Source organism: Chrysochloris asiatica, unplaced genomic scaffold (assembly GCF_000296735.1).
Source record: "Chrysochloris asiatica unplaced genomic scaffold, ChrAsi1.0 scaffold00182, whole genome shotgun sequence".
NCBI lineage: Eukaryota > Metazoa > Chordata > Mammalia > Afrosoricida > Chrysochloridae > Chrysochloris > Chrysochloris asiatica.
The window spans coordinates 5440189-5447685 of NW_006408700.1; positions in this window are offsets into that span (position 1 = coordinate 5440189).

Genomic DNA, 7497 nt, shown 5'->3' on the forward strand with positions numbered 1-7497 from the left:
GACTAGCGATTCGGAAGTAGTTTGTCACTCTTTCTTCCTAGTCTGTCTTTGTTTTGTAGCTCATCTGAAACCTTTCCACCATGGGTGACCCTGCTGGATATTTAAAACACCGGTGGCATAGCCCTCAGAATCACAGCAACTCAGACCATCACAGCACGACAGTTCCTACGTAAGGAGTATTATTGCCTGAACTCTGCAATCCCTTCAAGATTTCGAAGCTTGTATAAATCTAAATAAGTAGTTTTCAACCTGAAGTCATAGTAGAATCAGGTGAGGAACTCTTCAAACCATTTCTGCCTGACCCTCTCTCCCTCCTCTCGGCACCCTGGGACTGGGATGCCTCTTCCCAGCCCTCATCCCCATCACCAGCTGAGAACCAAAGACATCACCTCTGAGGTTTCGGCTGCTCTGCCAATGCCTTATATTTGTGAAACAGTCTAGGAAATGAGACATGACACTAATAAGATGGGGAAATTCTGTTTTACATTTTTACATCTTTTTGAGCATTCAGAATGTCTAACTTGGAGATTAAGAATAAGAAATACCTGTGCTTTCCTATCAGAGTGGTAACCACAGCCATGAGTGTAGCTTACTTCCAGTGTCCTCCACTGAGGCAAGAAGAAAGTCTGGTGGGATGCCAATGAGACCAATGAAATGGCTCATGCCAACTTCCATCAGCAAATCTGGAAACTAATCAAAGATGGCCTGATCAACTGCAAGTCTGTCATCATCCATTCTTGGGCTCCATGTCAGAAAATACCTTCGCCTGCTGAAAAGAACAGGCATATGGACATAGGTAAACAAAAGGGTATTACCAAAGTCCAAAGGCCAAGAAGGAGGCTGGGATGAGAAGGATGAGAATTCTGCACCAACTGCTCTGAAAACATCATGAGTCTAAGATTGATCACTAAGTGTATTGCAGCCTGTGCCTGAAGGAGAAAGGGGAACTTGTTTATGAACAAGCAGATATCCACAAACTAATGGTAGAAAACGCACACAGGAAGCTCCTGGCTGGCCAGGCTGAGGCTTACAGGTCTAAACCAAGAAGCCCACGAGCCCCATGAGGAAAGAAGAGCTCATGAAGTGAGTGCTCAAGGAGAAAGAAACCAAAAACTCAAGCTTCCTCTCTTGTCTGTATAGAGTGACCTCAGCAGTTGTAGAGAACAATCATTCAATAAAACAAGCCTTTATCTGCCTGCCTCTCAAAAGAAAAAAGAAAGAAAGAAATATCTGTGAAAAATGAAAAGGCCTTGGTTGAAGAGAATTAATAGTTCGAGTTATCTAACAATGCTGCAAATGTTGGCTTCCTTCTGCTACTGCTGTTTTGTTTGGAATGGGTCCAAGTTTCCCCTTGCATAAGAGGAGACAAGAGCTGTTTGAAGCCATTAGCAGGAGGGACATTTGAATTAATAACCAGGCAGCCACAGTCAGCCAGGAGCAATTTTGAGCATAATCTTTTCCTTGACTTTTTTTGTAAGACTGATATTTTGCTATTTTCTGCTTGATCTGACATGCCACTACACAGCCAAAGAATTTCTCTTTCCAACTCTCTTATTTTTTTAAGTCGATGTAAGTAAAATATTATAATTCATTTGCATGGAGATCCTGTCTGTGGGTTATGTTAGGTGTCCTGAAACCTGAACCGTGAATATAAAGACTTTGTTGGGATTTAATAAAAAATAAGAATAAGAGGGGAAATCAACCTGAATGGCCACTCAGGCCCCAGTTCACACGTGCATGGGTATATTCCAACCAAAATGTGTTTAAACATGTTGCTGTCATCAATGGATGCCTGCAGACAAGTTCTCTCAGTAATATGCTTGTCTTAGTGGCCTAAGGGAGACTTCAAGTAAAAGGTTCCATCAAAAACATGGATTCCAATTTAAATGATTGTTGGTGTTGTTGTTAAGTGCTGTCGAGTCAGTTCTGACCCATAGTGATCCTGTATAAGGTTTCCAAGGAGCAGCTGGTGAGCTTGAACCACCAGCCGTGCAGTTCAAACCCACTTTGCAGTCCAGAGCATTAACCCACAGCGCCACACCAAGACTCGAATTTAAATGTTGGGCCAGTTAAATTCAAGGCAGAGAGGGCAGGTCAGAAGCTATGGTGACTCTCTGTGGGATTCCAAAGGCATCATCTCAATGCTTTTTCTCAAAGACACAGGATAAACACAGACACTTACTATGAAGAAGTTTTAAGAAAACGGAAGCTGCATTAATGAGAAAAGTCCAGGAAAGTTGCATTGAGGAATGTTGTTGTTTTTTCCCCACAACAATGCACCTGCTCATTCTTCATGGGTAGCGAGAGCTGTCCTACAAGAATTTCACTGGGAAACCTCCATCCACCCTACAACCTGACCTTGCCCTTCAGATTTCTTTTTGTTTCTCAAACTCAAAGGACTTTTAAAAGGAGCATGATTCAGTCATTCTAGGTTGCCCAAACTGCCATTTTGATGAGGTGTAAATCAAAGAGTGCAGAATTCTTCAGGCAAAGAAAGGTTGTTGTTGTTGTTGTTAAGTGCCGTCGAGTCGGTTCCGACCCATAGCGACCCTGCACAGGGTTTCCGAGGGTGTAAATCTTTACGGGAGTAGAAAGCCTCATCTTTCTCCCGCGGAGCGGCTGATAGTTTCAAACCGCTGACCTTAAGGTTCGCAGTCCGATTCGTAACCACCTCGCTACCAGAGCGGGACAGAAACACTGCCTTCAGAAGTGGGCAGACCTAGATGGAGGCTATGTGGGGAAGCAATAGCATCACATTCTGGCAGGCTTTTTTTTTGTTTAATAAAGGTTTCCATGATTGGTAGCAATCCTTTTTGACTTATCCTCCTATAGCTAAGGATATAAAAACATACTCTTGAAACAATGTGAAGTGAGCAAAGCAAGCTACAAATCCATATATAAAGCACAACCTTAATTTTGTTTCTTGAAATAAGATTTATATAAAACTGTTTTCTTTATTATCTCTGCATTTTTCTTTTGCCATCTCTAGTTGCTGTTGTACCTCCCACACCACGCAAAGTCTCCTTGTAATGGATTTCTAGCTTGTTGTGGGTTAAATTGTGTCTGCCAAAAACATATGCTTAAATCTCAGTCTCTGTACCTATGAATGTGACTGCTTAGAAGTGAAGTTTTTTCTTTTCTTACTTTAATGAGTTCGTACAATAATGGGATAGGTCCTAAACCTAATTCTTTCTGAGTTGTGGACCCTACCTTATTTTGACTACCATATTCGACAGAACAAAGTGCTACCAGTGCTTCTCCAGCCCCATGATTGGTTGTTGATCCGTAGTTGTAATCCACAGTATTTTCATGGGTTGATTTTCAGAAGTAGATCACCAGGTCTTTCTTCTTAAGCTGTCTGAGTCTGGAAGTTCTGCTGAAACCTGATCATAGCAACACACAAGCTTTCACTAATAACACAATTCCTTCTAAGTGATGTCTTATAAAAAGGGAATACGGGGTGGGGGTGGGGAAGAGATCAGATCATGTGAGGAACTGTCTCTAAGCCGAGGAAATCCCAGCACTACTATTAGGGAAAGGACTCCCCTCGAAACACCCTGACTCAAACTTCTAGCTTCCAAAATTGTGAGAAGATAAATTTTAAAGCCATCCACTTGGGATACTTGTTGTTACGGAAATGCTAGGTAGCTAAGATGGTCTCTCACATGTCCCCTGAAGGGACCATGTATTCCCGTTGCTCTTTTCCTCTCATCTAGCTCTGACATCCTCCCACTGACGGGTACAGCATCTGTTCAGCACACCTTCTCCAGCATTGTCTGGGACCACCTTACACACCCCTAATGCAACGACTCACAGCAACCCTGTGAAGGGTTCCCAAGGAGCAGCTGGTGGGTTTGAACTGCTAACCTTGCTATTACCATTCCAGTGCTTATCCTATTACTAAGATATCATCAGCTAAAGTAAATAATCTCTGCTAAAGTCCTCCTGCCTTTCCTCGGGCTTTTCACTGTCCAGAGAAACCCCTTTCCTCAATACTAGCCAATGTCTCAGTTTGAGTTTTCTAACATTCTGATTTGAATCCAGGTCTCTCTTGTCTACAAGTCCTTCCGTGACTTCCTAAGACTTATCTGACAGAGTCAAAACCCCCAGCCACCATCTCTGCATGTCAGAGGAGCACCAGGCACTGGTGGACTCGGAAATGAGTGATGATCCCTAGGAAGCTCATGCTTGTCCTGCTGCCACCAAGATGCTTCCCAACTGGTTGACTTGACAAGCATCCACTTTTTCTTCAAAACTCAACTGAGGTGTTTCTTCTTGGTGACATTTTCTGCTCTGTCTCCACCCCCAGGCATGTGTGTGCCACACACTCAGAGTTCCCACAGAACTCTCTTCTTTTCTTTTCTTCTGCAGCTCCCCAGCCCTTAGCATAGACTTCTACCAGCATGGCAACCTCTTCCACTAACAAGTGAGGTCCCTACAGGCAGGGACTTTCATCATGCCAGCATTTCTAACACCAAGCACAGTGCTGGGGACAGATTATGTGTCCAATGGCCTAACAAGAGTGTAACTGAAAAACCATGAGACGCCACCTTGGGAATCAGAGTGTTCAACACCCACTCCCGTCTCTAAAAGTCTGTGGGCACCAGACTCCTTCCTCCACTGTCTTTCTGCACCCCTTCTCTTTCCAAATCTCCACCATGAAAGGAGTCATGAGGATGTGCTTGGTTTCTGACCTGTGTGCCTCCAGGATTCCAAATCTGGAGACATCTGCACAAGGCCAGGCTCACGTTTACTACGATTACAACTGAATGATAGGACTCACCCTAGTCGCCCAGGATCCAGAAGGGCAGTTACGGGACTGATGCACTTCACTCTGGCTCTGGGTCTCCCACAGTGGCATGCCGTGTTGGTTCCCCACACCCTCTCTAGCAGTTTAGCTGGACATGCATTGCCCACCACACTACCCCACCCTGTCTCAGCTGAGTGATTCTCATTGTGAGAAGAAGACCTAAAAGAAAAGAAAAATTCTCTACCCCTTGGGAGCTCTCTGAGGCTTCCAGAAACATTGCTGTGCGTTGAATTGTGTCCTCCAGATGATCGATTGAAGTTGAAACTCCTAGTACCTATGACTGTGACCTTGTTTGGATAAGAGTCTCTGAAGATATAGTCAATGAACTTAACATGAGGTCATAACGGAATAAGGTAGGTCTTTGTTTTGTTGTTTTTGTTAAGTGCCTTAGAGTCCGTTCCAACCCATAGTGACCTTGCATAGGATTTCCTAAGAGTGGCTAGTGAGTTTGAACCACCAACCTTACAGTTCACATGGACCTTGTATTAAAAGTCCAGCGCACTAGCCCACAGTGCCACACCAGGATTCCTAGTCTGATATGAGTGGTGTCTTACCAAAGAGAAAAGACACACTGAGGGTGGAGGTGGAGGTGGAGTTAAGCTATACTCCTAAGATGGAGTTTTGTGGTTTTCTCAGTTTAGGAGGCCAAAAGCCCGAATTCAAGGTCTTACCCAGGCCACACTCTCTCCTTGAAGGCTCTAGAGGTCCTGTCTTGTATCTTTTAGCTCACACCCATAACTCCAGGCATTCCTGAATTTGAAAAACACGTACCAGCCAGGCTCACTCCCTCCTGAAGCATAGGTTTGCCTTGGTTCCATTATGAAGGTGCCGAGCACAGCCAAGTGTCTTGTTCAAAGAAAGCATCCTGGGAGACTATCCTAGCTTAGATGACACAGCCACAACTGCCATCCTTTTACCTCTCCAATGTCCCTAATCAAAACCACCCCACTCTGAGGGACTTGGGATGAGGAAATGGCTAACCAGTCAGGAAAAGAAGACGGTAGCATTGGAGATATCTCTGGGACTTCCACGAAGGATTAACCCAATGCACTCTGGAATGTTGGTGCCTCACCAAGAGATAGCCTGCGACGGACACATTTCTCTGTCTAAAACTCAAGTGACGCTCAGAGCAGGCTCTGTGCAGATAGTGCACATGCAGGACATTTGTGTTTACAGTGGGGATAACAAGTCTGACTATTCTCAACACAAATGTCATAGATTCACCTGATAGAAAAGTGCAAGGAAACACTGGGCCTATCCTCTTAGTGAGCAGTATTTAAACCTCACCTGGAGTTGCCATGGCCAGAGCTCTGCTGACATTAGATAGTGGCGTCACCTGCCCAGCAACTGAGACCGGAAGCAGATGCTAAGCCGTGGGATGTGCAGGCCATACAGCTCCAGCCACAACATCCCTGACAGAACAATGTCATGGACACGCCTGGAATGTGTGGGGATTACAAGGCGCTCCCGGCATGCTAAGGCCTTGCCGTCGTCCCTGGCTTTCCACTAGCCAGGCGTATGCCAGTCTTGTGATATGGTGTTGGGACATTCCAGGTATGTTTAGTGAGCTTGGGAACCAGCAGAAAAATCAGACTACATTTTATTCAAACTGCTTCCACACGCTTCTTTATTTTGTTTTCTGTTTGTTTTCAGTCATATTTATAAGGGCTAGGCTGTCTCTTGAGTTTGGCACTGAATTGTGAAGTGTGAGAGCCATCCGGGCTCCCCTATTATTTGTCAGAGGAGTCCCTGGGTGGTACAAATAGCGAATGTTCTTGTCTGCTAACCATAAGATTGGAGGTTCAAGTCCTCCTAGTGGTACCTCAGTCGGACGGTGTGGAGATCTACTTCTGAAAAACTCATCTGTTGAAAACCCAATGAAGCTCAGTTCTCTCTAGCACACAAGGGGGTCACCACGAGTTGGAGTTCACTCTATGGCAACTGGTATTATAGACCAGGTAGTACTGAAATACAATGTTGAACAGGAATACTATTTCCTATCCTGAAAAGAGTGGCAGTCTAGAGAACAACATGTCTTAGATGGAAACTTGACCTTAGCCACCAATTTTTCTCCACAAGGCCAAGGACAGTCTATTCCCCCAGACACCAGCCTGGATGCAGCTCCTACCACACACACATAAAGTGTCCCAGTGGCCAGAGATCATATTCCCAGCTACAGGCATCCCTGGGATTAATGTGTAGAAAGTAACAGGAATTTCAAGTCTGGGATGGGAGGCTGAGCCCTGCTCAAGGTCTCACTGAGCTGTCTGGCTGTGTATTGAATCTGTGTCTCGAACAACTACTTTGTGTTGAGGGGTCTAGCAAGCAGGACCTTGGCTAAGGTCACTGGTGGAAACTGCTTGTAACTCGGACCCTCCTTATCTGTCTTGCAGATGTCATCCTGCAAACCTGAGAGTAAGGGTAAGAGGAATCTGAGTGATCAGACGTCAGTGTGCTGGCCTGCAGATCCCTCCAGGCTGGGAAACAGCTACAGGAAGTCAAGCTGTCAGTCCCTCTCTGCTGGACATCCTGATCAATGATAGGTGCTCAGGGAGAACTTTGGAATTAGTACAAATGAGGTCAGTTAGGTCAGAGGGTTTTCTAAGCAATAAAGTGCTATAGTATCAGTATATATAATATTAACATTATTATGAAAAGATAGTGGCAACCTTACTATTAGGCTTGCT